The 14654-nt window shown below is 39.7% G+C and overlaps 1 protein-coding gene across 1 annotated transcript in view; it reads right to left on the reverse strand.

The window, feature by feature from the left end:
• Positions 1-14654, reverse strand: part of BRF1 (BRF1 RNA polymerase III transcription initiation factor subunit) — a 2040227-nt gene that overhangs the window by 217674 nt on the left and 1807899 nt on the right. The gene's annotated exons all lie outside the window — the stretch shown is intronic.

Raw genomic sequence — 14654 nt, forward strand, 5'->3', positions numbered from 1 at the left:
TGTACATACCTTGGGACTGAAGCCTGGGTGTTCTGCTGGTTCTGGGTTTGGACTGAGAAGGCCTGGAAGAGGCAGGAAAGGACCAATTCTTAGAGGGCCAATGCCTACTAAATCTGGGAGGCTGTACTTGCAGGAAGCCTTTAACAGTTTGCACAGATTTAGCTTTTTCCTCCATCTTTTTAAGTACTACTTCTGCTGTGTTGCCAAACAGGCGGTCCTGGTTTAAGGGAGCATCCAGCAATTTAGTTTCAACATGATCTGGCAAAGATTGCTCCTTAAGCCATTCATGCCTTCTATGTACAGACCAGTGACAGCAGCCCTGCAAGATGCCTCTAGTGAATCAAAACCACATTGCAAAGTATGTTTACCAATTTGTTCAGCAGAATGCATTAAATCCTGTAAATCTATTTTCAGTACAGTCAGGAATCAACATAATTTTCTGTTTAAGCAATCCAATAATATGCGGCTGATACTTTAACATATGAAACTGGCAGTTTAAAGCCCTAATAGCAAAGGTTGCAGAAGTGTATACCTTCTTACCCCATCTATCCAGTGCCCTGGAATCTCTATCAGAGGTGGTAGGATTTTTGGCAGTAGTAGCCTTAATGCTCTTGGGTCCCTGTGAAATGGTCTCAAAATCCACAACAGGATTTTTAAAAAGGAACTTGTGAGAGTCAGGAACCCTGTAATATCTATCTGGTTTGCTGGGAGCAAGAGGTAAAGAGTCAGGGGCCAAGCTAGATTCCGAAAAGGCATCATCAACAATGTCCAGTACAGGGGGGATAGCTAAAGGCCTGTATTGGGGCAGGAGTAAGAAATCCCTAAGCCTCTTTTTACAGTCAGAGTAATCCTGGCTTTCCCAGCGAAAATACTCCCTAAGAGTATGCAAGATTTCATCAAAAGAGAAATCCTCTGGAGGGGAAGCAGAGGGAATAGAGTCCTCTGCATCAGAATCCTCATAGGTAGATAAGGGTAAATCCTGGTCATCACAGGAAACAGAAATTTCAGAATCAGAATCATAAGCAAACTCAGTCCTAGGTCTCTTAGAGGGGGAAGGTTGGCTTCCTCTGATTAAAGTAATAAGGTCTTCAGCCATTCTTATCATTTGTTTTTTAGGCATAGAGGCCTGACCATGTGGTGTGGTCATCGGTTTTCTAGGCATGGATCGAGTTTTAGGCCTTGAAGAAGAAGATGGCGTCAGTTTAATATGCAAATCAGTAGGTCTGAATACACCACTCAGAAGCCGGTGCCTGCACAGCGGCTCTGGACCCATCCAAGGTAGAGACATCTGCAGGTTCCACACTGAAGCATCTCACGGCATACCAGACTCCAAATGGGTCTCAGTAGAGGCCTGCGAATCTGAAGTAGTGGGTATCAGGGGCTGCGAAAGCTCCTCACTGAGTACTGCTGAACTGGTGACTAGCTTAGGAGAAGCGTCATTGGCAGGTTTGGACCTTTGCAGTCTGTCTCTGTCTTTATCTTTGCGCTTTTTCAGAATGTCGGTAGTCAGGTGGCTTACCGAAGCCATATCTGGGTAATTGAACCGAGTACCAAAAAACTTAGAAGCGTAAATATACTGACGACAAATAGTTCGTTGCTTAAATAAGGTACAAAACCGACAGTGAGGTACGTCGTGGTCAGGGCCTAGGCAAGGAATACAGTACGATTTAAAATCTTTATGAGGTATTTGCTTTCCACAAGGAACACAATTATTGACTTTTACTGACATCAGTTAAGAGCAAGAAAAAATTTTCCCAACGAGGTACTTAGCTTAGTTGAAGACTTCGGTTCTGAAACTCGAAAATGAAAATTTCAGGAGTTGGCCGACTGGCACTTGCAAACTCCTTCTGCTTCGGGCACCGCACGGCAAGAAAGACTGATGTAATGGCGTTGGCTGCATGCTTTCTACCCCTGACAACCTGACATCATGGGAGATGAGACAGCAACGACGCAGGACCCAAGACTTTGATAATCAGGTCGACTGAGGGCTACTGCAAGCAGATAACCCAAAGACTGCAAAAGCGAAACACAAAGAACATCTGCACAAAACTCATGAAGGCATACAACATTAAGCTCTACATTTGCAGTTAAATTAATCTGTTCAATTAGAAAATAAAAACAATGTATTTTGCAATAGCTACTGAGGTTTTTTTTTTTGAAAACAGCAAATAAATGCTACATACACCACTCCTGTTAATCTACACATTAGCATTTTAGTAAAAAAATTTACAGCTCTAATTGTACAAGGAAATTAAGTGTCCTGCCTGCTACCAGCTACTCTACTTGACAGGTAGCAATGTTTAACTTAAAAAGGTACTCTATCATGTTTTATTCAGTCATCTTCTGGATGAAACCCCAAAGAATTACTGTTTCATATAGAACTGCTTATATTTAGGTGTATGCAAAACTGATGCAGCCATTTCTGCAGAGTACTGTACAATAACTTGCATGTTGCAACACTGGCTACAGCTTAACATGCTCTAAAAGAAAATGTAAAGGTGAGGAATCTTATTTATATATTTATTTTTGGTAAACTTGTTAAAAAGGGAGATAGTCTATCATGCATGGATCATCCTATTTCCAGTCATCGTGACCCTTTTTAACCTCAGTAAGTCAAAAAAGGCACTGTGTGTGTGTGTGTGTGTGTGTGTGTGTGTGTGTGTGTGTGTGTGTGTGTGTGTGTGTAAATATCATCCTGAGAGTTGCCCTTGCAAGATAAGAAGTTTATATGTTGTTTGGAATAAAAACACAGAATTACAAATTTAATCACAGAAAACATATTTCTGAGAAGGTAAGTGCTTGAGTACCAACACTTACTGATGGGATGATATAAAAGGACATCAGTCCTGAGTTTCTCAGTAAGTAGTCTGTCAATATCGTAGTCCATACCTCTCAACTGTACAGATTTTCACAGAATGTCCAGATTTCTGCCTCAAATTTTGTATCAGTTTTTCATAAAATTGTTTTCTGGCAAATTAGTGTCAAATCATTAAAGACTGAAATTAGAAAATAATGACAGTCATTTGAGTTTCAGACTTCATACCCTTCCGAAAATTAATGCTAATGCAAAACATGTTATTCTATCAACTAAGTTTGTAAGAGTAACATTTAAAATTTGTCTCTATTTCTGAGCCTTTGTCCCCCTTTTAATTACAGCTTTATCCAGATTTCTTGCTCCAAGAGGTTGAGAGGTATGCGTACCTCGTAAGCATATTCTTTCCTCAGTACAATTCATTCAAGGACAACCCTTTAAAAGAGGGCTTAAAAATCTGGTATGCACAGAAAAAAAGCTTTTACTATGCCACTGTAGAGTAAAATGACAAATCAAATTAAACAGTTTTATGTTTCTATCTAACTAAATTTAAAAGAATAAAGCATGCAGGTTTCATGAGTCATGAAAGCTGCATGTGAAACTGAGCAGTATTACAAATATCTAGAAAATGTTGAAAAGTGTTTTGATCATGACAAATACTGATCTAATGCAAAAACTGTTCAGCAGTTATTAATCACATGGCAAGTGAGGTTGTGTGTCTGATTTACAGGCCATAAACACAGAAAGCAGTTTAGTATGATATAGAATGAAAACCATCTAAGATCCCTGCATTAAACTAAAACATTCAAATTAAATTTACATTTTCTATCATCTGCTGTCACACAAGAACTGAAACAAGACAGCATGCATACTTCATTCTATTGGATATGTTAACAATCGAGAAAAGCAATTACTGCCCAAGAAAAAAAAGATTAAAAACTACAATACATGATATATTCCCCTTGGTTAAGAAATCTGGCACTGTAAAGAAGCCTTTTAAGCATGCCCAATTAAAAATTCATTAATTTTTCTGAAGATAAAGTCATAGCATTCAAACTACTTTGTCCCCAGGAAATCTGTTAAATGTCCCAAAAAGAACACTGCGGCATTTTGCAGTTCTGATAACAGCTTCTGCATATAATTAATATAATGAGGAATGAGAACACATACGTAAGAGAGACTTGCGTATTTTTGTCATATAGAAGGTTATAACTTGTTTGGAAAAAAAACACAGGCTTATAAAGTTATCTGGGTCTGTACATCTGTAAGTGTGTCAGTGTGTGTCTGCAAACACAAGTCTACATCTCTATAGCTATCTACTCTCTGTCTCTACATACACAACCCCAGATGTACGCATGTGTGTGGGTATGTGCATATATAAAACAAACTATTTTAACATAGGCTACATTGCTCTGGATCATGCACATCAAATTAATACTTTATATTGTAAGCAAAGGAACAGATGTATTGGGAGCAAATAATTAGAGAGGGAAAGGTAACAGAATAGGAAGAGACGAAAAACACATTTGGACTGCAGGCTAGAGACTGCCTCTCTTATCAAGGATTGATGTATGTGTATAAGTGGACAGCTGATCCGCTGTGGCAACCCCTAACCGGGAAAAAGCCGGATAAAGAAGATATATGTGTATAAGCAGACAGAAAAGAATAGGAGGATCTTAACTGAAAGATCAAACTCTAGAATAGAAGCTGCTGCTAAAAAAGGGATAATTATTAGGGGCATATAAAATACTGCATGGTAACTTAAAAAAAAAAAAAAAACAACTAGGAGGATTATATGTATGGCTCTCAACCAACAAACTCTAGAAAATTTAAGATTTTTGCTTGGAAATGTTTGCATAGATATTTTTATACCACAATCAGACTCCAAATATTTTTTTCTCAGGTAGACTGCAAATGTTGGAGGTGTGGTGGGGAAGAAAGAGGTAAATGGGAACATATTTTTGTGTGTGTAATGAGGTGTCAAACTTTAAAACTTCCTGCAGACTACTCCATCAAAAATACTAAGTGAGCAAATGGGCATAACTAAAGAAATTATTTTTTTGAGCTGTGATACAGAATCAGAATTGTCTAGACATAGTAAGGACTTCCTGAGTTTAATTTCTGGTGACTGCGAAAAAAAGCAATTACTACTAGAAAAAGGAAATCAAAAGTCTAAACCAAGCATACTAGAAGTAGTGAATAAAGTAATAGAGATAAAAAGATGGAAGTATGATTTTTAAAAAAACGGTAGGAGCAAATTGCATAAAAAATGTGAACTGCGGGAACAATACATACAGAGTGTTTTTGTGGAGGAATGAGGTTTAAGGGAAGGCAGGAATTGAATGATCTACGTAATGCTCGATTTTCAATGTCTGTATAGAAGATTACATGTGTTTGCAACTGAAAATGTGTCAATATGGTTTTCATTTATATAAAGGTATGATTGCTTATGTCATAAATGATAATTCAATAAAGATGTTTCCTATCAAAAAAACATTTTACATTGTAAAGCCACTGTCCTAGATTAATCTGCACTGATCATATACTGAAACACTCAACTAAATTGACATTAGCAATACTTAATCTTGCAAACATTATGCAGCTTTCAAAGTACAGTAAACTCAAAGTACAATTGTGTAAAATCTTGCAACAATAGATGTCCTTCTCTTCACTACTGCAGTATTCTTTACTACAGGGATCCCCTGCCAAGGATAGCCTAAATGCCCAACCAGTATACCAAAGCCTTAGGTTTTCAAAGATGTCATACATCACATGTATGCTCCCTGCTCACAGCATAAGGCATAAAGATGACTTCCATACCTCAAAACTGAATAGCCCCAAAAGGAACAGTTCAAAGGAAAAGGAGGAACATGTGCATCCAGAAGGGAAAAAAAGAAGGATTGGGGGGGGGGGAGCAATACTGCAACAGTGAAGAGAAGGACATTTACTGTTATGGTAAGATTTTACACAACTGTATAATGTCCTTCCATATCACTGTTGCAGTATTCTTTACTGAAGAGAGAGAGTACAAAAGCTCAAGAAGAAACTTGGGAGGAGAAAGACCCAGCGGGGCCCTCAAGAAACCCATGCAGGTTAGCTCGGGCAAAGCTAACTGTAGCCCTGGAAACCAAATCCAGTTTGTAATGTTTAGTAAAAGCACTGACAGAAGTCCAAGTAGCAGCCTTAAGGATGGAATTGGTATCCAAGCCTTAGAAAAATGCACCAGAGGAACCCACAGGCCTGGTAGAATGAGGTTTTACAGAAGCAAAAAGGCTTTCTCATGAAAGGAGTAACAAAAAAGAATGGCCTTAGAGATCCATGAAGAAATGGTTTGCTTAGACACAGCCAAACCTAAAGATGTAGTATGAAAAGAATTAAGAATTAAATAATTGCTCAGACTTGTTCATAGGTTGGTACTAGGCTATCGGCCCTAGGGCCGATACAAGCCTAGCCATAACAATTTCCTGGCTATTTCTTCCCAGAATATTTACTTTCCTGGTCCCCTGTCTAGCAGGGCAACTGTCATGATCCCCGGGGTGAATTTCCTATCTCCCATCTAATCGTCAAGATTCCTTTTGAAGAGGGCCAAAGAGACATGTATGGGCAGTCTATTCCAGAGTATGAGGAGTCTCTGGGTCAGGAACCTATCCCTCCAGCATGTTTTGTTCATTGTGATCCCTAGAGCTTGTGGCTCTGAGGGATTGGGATTTCTTTAAGCTTGCATGTCCAACAGTGCTGGGTTTGACATGGCCTTGTATGTTAAGCAGAGATCACCTCTGAGTTGGCGATATGTGACAGAGTACAGCTGGAGTTTTTTTTAGATGGTCAGCATAGGGCATCTGCTTTAGGCCTGTGATTCTTTTAGTGAGGTATTTCTGTGGCCTTTCTAGTTGTTGCAGATGTCTTGTGAGGTGCATACCAAAAGGGACATTGTACTCTACAATGAGTCTAATGAGAGATAAGTACAGTGGGACAATGACCTCCTTTTTCTGGATGAAAAGCCCTTAGTGATGAGGTGTGCTACATAGAAGGATTTCCTGACTGTTGTGGCTATGTGGTTATCGAAGGTGAGACCACTGTCCACCTGTGTCCCTAAGTCCCTTATCACACTTTCGGTGTTTAGTGTACTGCCACTTATGTGGTAATTCATGAGTACGTGTTTTTTCCCAAAGGGGATAACTATACATTTCTTGGCATTGAGCTTGAGCCCATGACTCTGGCACCAAACATCTGTTTCTGTAAGGCCTTTTTGTAGAATATCCACATCATTTGGGGAATCATTAATGGCTCCCAGTTTGCAGTCATCTGCGAACTTTGTTAGTCAGAGTTCCTTAGTGCTGGCCTGTACTTCAGAGAAGTAGATGCCAAACAAAAGTGGCCCCAAGACTGAACCCTGAGGTACTTTGCTTGTCACTTGTATGGAGCTGAATTCTGAGTCAGCTACTTTTACAGTGTGGGTTCTGGAGTAAGCCAGCTGGCAACCCATTGAGTGATGTAGGGTAGGTTCAGATAAACCGTGTGGACCACCTTACCCTCATCCACGGCTCTGCATTTCCGCTGAATTAAACCCTCAGTCATTGCCTTGGTGACCTCAAAAGAAATCTGTAGTCAAGGGTCAATTGGTGCGGGCAGCCAGAATGGTCAACCAATATGAAGATTTTCTATGTGAGGTGGATTTCATATTGCAGATGTTTAGGCAGAGGGGTTACCCGAATAACATGTTGTCAGCTATATCCACAGAGGTTAAAAATAAGAAGATATGGGAATGTATAAGCCCATTTTGGATTATGCAAACAATGTTTATTCAGGGGGAGCAGTTTCAATGGTGGGCCACACAGATAATACCAACATATGTATGAGTTTAATAACAACATACAACAGTGAAGCCAGCATTATAACTGATATTATTCAAAGAAATTGGGAGATATTACAATTGGATGAGAATATTGCACAGAAGGTGGGTAGAACTCACAAAATAGTATATAGGAAAGACAGATCTTTCAAGAATATTTTAGAAAGGAGGGTTGAGAAGGTAACGTTAACAGAGCCATGGGTAATTTTAAGTGCAACAGCTGTATGTATTGTTCTTTCATTTTGGAAACGGGGAAAGATTTTAAGTTAAATGGAAGAACAATATGTTTAAATGGACATTTTAACTGTAATTCCACCAATGTGACATATATGGCTGGATGTCAAGACTGCCCTGTATTTTAAATTGGGAAAACTTGTATGGAGACACTAAGACGATATCCAAAATACAATAAAACTTTTTATTAAAATAAATGTATAAAAGTGCACATAAGCGCTTTCAGGCAACAAGCCCTTCCTCAAATACATTGAAACAGTTAAGACATACATTTTAAATACCATATCATCCAATCCAATCCTAGTATTTTACCCTCCTTTTCCTTAGGAAAGGTTTTAAAGGAACAGCAGTGTTTAAACCTGGGCTCCCATCAGCCCCTAAATTTATTATCCATCTTGCTTCATTGCATTCTGTTTCACTGACAACATCACCCCACCTCTGACAGTTTTATTAACCATTTGTACTACCATAAATTTAAAGGAATGACCTTCTTTTTCACTAATATGTTGTGCTAAAGCATTACGTAGGTTCCGATGTCTAATCTCATACAAATGTACAAAAATCCTGTTCTTTAGCATACAGTTGGTTTTACCAACATAATAGGAATCGCACATTTGACACATAGCTATATAAACAAGAATCATACTTCTACAATCTGCATATCTCTTCAAATAACATCATTGTCCTGTTGCGGGATGTATAAATAAATTATCCTTAAAATATAGTCACATGCTTTGCAGTGACAGCAAGGAAAAGTTCCCTGACGTTCTATCCTGACAATCTTGACAGGACCTGACTTGGGTTCATGACATAACATCTCTTTTAAATTTTTATTCCTCCTAAAAGTAAACCTTGGTCGTTCTCCAACCATTTCTGCTATTCTGCGATCCATACGCAGAACCCCCCAGTTCATTTTGATAATGTTATAAATGCCCCCTATGTCATTACCATATGTAAGCATAAACTGTCCTTGCCTGCAATGAGCATCCCTTTCTTTATTCATACCTCCTTCACTGCTTTTCCTGTTATACCAAGGCTTGGCCCTTTGCCACCGCTCAGACCTTACTACATCCACTGATGTAACCACCTGTTGTCTATTATATCCCCTACTCAAAAAATTGTTGGACAAATCACCTAATTCTTGTTCAAAATGCTCCATGTCAGTACACAAGCGATAGAAATAGAAAAGGTTCAAATAATGATGTTGACAATGAAAGAGCATGTAAATTACTGAGCTTGGTATTAGAGAATATCATCTTCTTATGCCAAAGTGATCATTATAGACAGGCACAAGGTGTTGCCATGGGCACGCCCTGTGCCAATTCATATGCTAACCTTGTGTTAGCTTTTTGGGAGGAGATGGTTATTTTTCAACAGAAACATGCATGGAAGGAGTTGGTGGGACATTATGTCCGTTTTGTAGATGATGTGTTCTTTCTATGGGGAGGCACACTGGAGGAATTGAGGCTTTTTGTGGATTATTTGGAGAGCAGTACAGAGTTTTTTTAGATTTTCTCTGAACTATTCATCATATGAGATAGAATTTTTGGATGTACATCTACGCAAATGTCCGGATGGATGCATAGAAACTATGCTTTATAGGAAGGATTGTTGGAGGAACAGCTTGCTGTCATTTGACAGCATGCATCCAAGGCACACTTTCAAAAGCATTGTAAAGAGTCAGACGAATAGGGTTTCTTGCTTGTGTACTGACATGGAGCATTTTGAACAAGAATTAGGTGATTTGTCCAACATTTCCTTGAGTAGGGGATATAATAGACAACAGGTGGATACATCAGTGGTTGTAGTAAGGTCTGAGCGGTGGCAAGGGGCCAAGCCTTGGTACAACAGGAAAAGCAGTGAAGGAGGTATGAATCAAGAAAGGGACGCTCATTGCAGGCAAGGACAGTTTATGCTTACATATGGTAATGACATAGGGGGCGTTTGTGACATTATCAAAAAGAACTGGGGGTTCTGCGTACAGATCGCAGAATAGCAGAAATGCTTGGAGAATAACCAAGGTTTACTTTTAGAAGGAATAAAAATTTAAAAGATATGTTATATCATGAACCCAAGTCAAGTCCTGACAAGATGGTCAGGATAGAACATCAGGGAACTTTTCCTTGCTGTCACTGCAAAGCATGTGACTATAAATACAAGGATACTTTATTTATACATCCCACAACAGGACAACGATATTATTTGAAGGGATATGCAGATTGTAGAAGTATGAACCTTGTTTATATAGCTATGTGTCAAATGTGTGATTCCTATTATGTTGGTAAAACCAACTGTATGCTAAAGAACAGGATTTTTGGACATTTGTATGAGATTAGACATCAGAACCTACATAATGCTTTAGCACAACATATTAGTGAAAAAGAAGGTCATTCCTTTAAATTTATGGTAGTACAAATTGTTTATAAAACTGTTAGAGGTGGGGATGTTGTCAATGAAACAGAATGCAATGAAGCGAGATGGATAATAAAGTTAGGGGCTGATAGGAGCCCAGGTTTAAACACTGCTGTTCCTTTAAAACCTTTCCTTCGGAAAAGTAGGGTAAAAATACTAGAATTGGATTGGATGACATGGTATTTAAAATGTATGTCTTAACTGTTTCAATGTATCTGAGGAAGGGCTTGTTGCCTGAAAGCACTCGTGCACTTTTATACATTTATTTTAATAAAAGTTTTATTGTATTTTGGATATCACCTTGGTGTCTCTTCATAAAAGTTTTATTGGGATATACTCGGTGTTTGTGGAGAGACTTTGGTGCAGGGAACGCGTTTTTGTCTTATATTGGGAAAACCTGTAGGATATTTAAAGTGAGGATAGGTGAAAATCTAGGTGACATAGGGAATAATACAATCACAAGTCCATTGTACAGACATATACATACAAATGCAGGACATGTTTAAATTTATGGTGGTGCAACAGCTGCAAAATGATGTGCAGGGAAGAATATTAGATGTGCATCTAGATATTATGGAATTAAAATGGCAACTGTTTTTAAATGCTTCCCATTACCCTGGAATAAATTAAATGATTACTATTTTAAAGCTGCGTAATATTTTGGGGTAATGAGGGACATATAAATTATGCTGGTTAATCCAACATTCATATATACATATTTTTTTATATATATTAGTTATATATAAAAATAATGAAGTTTCATGTTAAAGTTTTTAATCACAATTTGTGAATGTGTTCTGTCTGTTTTAAATGTACTTTTAAATGTGTTACTTGATGTATTTTTTGATGCTTTTATTAATTAGTGACTTAATTGTTTAATTAGGGTGGAGTATAAAAAAGCTGGGTGTTTGTTTTACATTGTTCTGAGGAAGTCCATTTTGTGGGGAAGAAAGTGCTCAACTTATTGGAATAAATCGTGGTTCACAAGGTGGTTGGTCTATTCTTTTTGTCTTCTGATTACTTGGTATTTTTTTCTTTTCTTGTGGCTTGCAGTGCATGTAGTACACAGCCCGGGATGTCGTCTGGTCCCATGGATGCTGTATTCTTAGCTTTGGAGTGTGCGTTTTTTTTAGCTGTGTGGCCGCGACTACCAGAATTTGGCAATCTTTTGGTATAGAGATGGGCCCTTTAGGGGGTGAGAGGGGGGTGAAGTTGGCACTGAATCGATCTGCCAGGATATTGTCAATATCCTTGGGATCTGTATATTTAATGCCATTCTGTTGTAGCTCAGAGCAGATCAGAGCATTGTCATTTAGATTCTTGACATAACTATAGAATGCCTTGTGGTTGCCCTTGGAATCTTTGGCAATTTTATTTTCTGAACTAGCTTTGGAAGATTTTATGAGGGATCTCAGCTTCTTACTGAGGCTGGTAAGGGAGGTTTTTTTTCATCCTGGGATTTTCCTCTTTTCTGCAACAGTTTCTTCCTTCTGTTGTATAGTTTGTTTATGGCAGGGGACCACCAGACTGGGTTCCTTTTTTTGGAGGAGACTGTCTTGGTTCTGCTTGGAATGGCATGATTCATGTACGAGTGGATGTGCTTGTACAGTGCCTTAATGTAGGATTCAGCAGTCGACCTTTTCAGTTCCCTTCTGCATGGGTGTCATGAGGTTTGTCACTTCTGACTTGAGTAGTATGAAGTTGGCTTTGCAGAAGTGTTTTATGGAGGTTTCCCTACTTGGGGCTGGGGTGGGGGGGATGTGGACGTCAAGGATGATTAGCTTATGGTCAGACCTGACCAACGAGGGGGGTGACCATTGGTGTGGAGCATCGATCTCCCATGTTGGTATTGAACAGGTCTAGGATATTTGAGCCCCTCATGGGACTATGGATTAGTTGATCCAGGGTGTTGGAATTTATGAATTCCAAGACCCGTTGGGCAAAGGTGTTGGTACCCGAGTAGTTTTCCCAGTTAATGGCAGGGTAGTTGAAATCACCCGGTATTAGGGTGTTTGGTTGTATCTTAATATTTTCCAGTACATTTAGAAAGGTATAGTGAGAATCTTGGGGCATGGTGGGGGATCTGTAGCAAGCTACAGTTTGGATTGCAGCCTTACCTAGTGTTAGTTGCACCTGTAGAATTTCAGATGCACTGCATTAGGCAACTAGTCTGGAGGTGTAAATATGGACACTCCTCTGCCTTTAGTGCTTAGGTGGCCAGAACGTGTGGTACGAGTTGTAGCCTGGTACTGCAGGGGTGCTCTATGGAGCCTTGAAGCAGGTCTCAGTTGCTGCACAGATACGGATGTTCTCCATTTTTAGGAGTGCCTCAAGAGAGTGCATTTTGATGTTTGGACTTCTAGCAATGAGTAGCATTACCTTCAGATTTTGCATGCTTATATCTGTTACAGTGGTGGTTTTGACCTTTGTGAATGGCTTTAGTCTTACCTAAATAATAGCTGAGCTATCTATGCAAATCCAAGCTCTGAAGAACCTTCTCACTGGTAGAATGTGGAGAAGGGAAAAAAGTGGGCAAATGTTCTAATTAAAGAGATAATTCATTAACCACCTTGGGCATAAAGGATTAGTATGAAGAGACACCCTGTCCTTATGAAAAAATAAAAAAAGGAGGGACAGCCATAAGGGTTTGAAGCTCAAACAACCTCCTAGCTGAAGCAAGGATTAAAAGAACAGTCTTCTGTTTACAATGCTGCAAGGAAGCTGAAACCGCAGTCTGAAAAGTAGCTTGAGTCAATTTTTCAAGAACAAAATTAAGGCCCCAGGAAGGAGGAATGTTTTTTCTGAGAGACCTTATATGAAGGGCACCTTTAAGAAATTGCTTGACCTCAAATCTAAAGGCCAAAGAGGAGTCAAAGGCAGACAAACAGAAACAGCTGAAAGGTAAGCTTTAACTTAACAGCATGCCAACCTAGCATGGAGCAATTCACACAAGAAAGAACCAGAGGAACTGCCACAAAAAGTGGATCCTGGTTATGAGCAAAGCACCAGACAGAAAATCTCTTCCATTTGGGCACATACGATGCCCTGGCAGTGGGTTTCCCCTCCTGCATAACTTGAAGCATGTCCTCTGAAAAAAAGGTGCTAAAAGGGATCCAAACCCTATCACTAAAAGTGTCATTTGAAGAGTGGACAAGTGAGGATATATGAGAGACCCCTTGTCTTGTGTGAGCAGGTCCACCCTGCGAGGTAACTTGTGGTGATCCACCTTGGCTATATGCAGAAGGATAGGGAACCAATGCTGTCTGGGCCAAAAGGGAGTTACCAGCAAGATGACTCTCTGTATCAGAAGAAGGAGAGGGAAGGCATAGAGAAACATCCTCTTCCAAGAAAAAGACAAGGAGACCACCTTCCATGTCAGAGGACTTGGAGCTCTGGTGCAAAAAGAGGAAGCTGTCTGTTCAGAGGAGAGGCAAAAAGATCAACCTGAGGAATACCCCACTGGTGGACAATTTCAAAAAAACACATCTCTGAAGCATCAACTTGTGAACCTGTGTGTTATGGACCTGCTGAGAAAGTCTGCCACAATGTTTTGTTCTGAAGGAATATAAACAGCCTGAAGAGTCACAAGATATTCGACAGCCAGATCCCAAACCTGAAGAGATCGTCTGCACAGAAGGTAGGAACTTGTTCCCCCATTGCTTGATGCTATACCACATCACTGTAGTATTGTCTGTAATGATTTTGAAATGCCCTGGAAGAAAAATAGTATGGAAGCACTGAAGAGCGAGGAGAGGAGCTCTCATCTCCTTGATGTTGATACGGTCTGCTCTCTCAGGAATGGGCCAAAGACCGTGAACCTTTACAGGGCTGAAAGGAGCAACACACCCTGTGTCTGAGCCATCCGAAAAAAAGTTCTTGAGAGGGGACTGGGGGCTGAAAAGGAAGCAAAGGGTTGAAAGACAGCTGATGAATCCACCACCATAGTTCTAGTTTGAGGCAAGGATAAAGAGGGACTAGAACGTCTAAAGGATGACAGTGTTGGAAACGTACTGACTTTAGAAACCACTATAGCTTCCTGATGTGGAGTCTAGCCAGAGGAAGCATAAGGAATGGTGGAAGCTATGAATCCCAGCGCCTGTAGAAATTCACTGGCCATAACACAGGCCTGAAGGAGTAGGGTTTTCTAAAAAGGCAATTACAGCAAGAGCCTTGGGCAGTGGCAGAGAAGCCAGCATAGGAATGCTCTGGAGTCTGCAACCAAGAAAAACATGACCCTGAGAAGTAGTCAGGAAGAATTCCTGGAAATTTATCATAAACCCTAGGCTTTGCAAGAGGCAGAAAGCATAAGAAGGTGCAGAAGCTAGGTCTCTGGAGAGGAAGCCT

This window comes from Protopterus annectens, chromosome 6.part0 (genome assembly GCF_019279795.1).
Source record: "Protopterus annectens isolate FY-2018-M chromosome 6.part0, PAN1.0, whole genome shotgun sequence".
NCBI classification, from domain to species: domain Eukaryota; kingdom Metazoa; phylum Chordata; order Ceratodontiformes; family Protopteridae; genus Protopterus; species Protopterus annectens.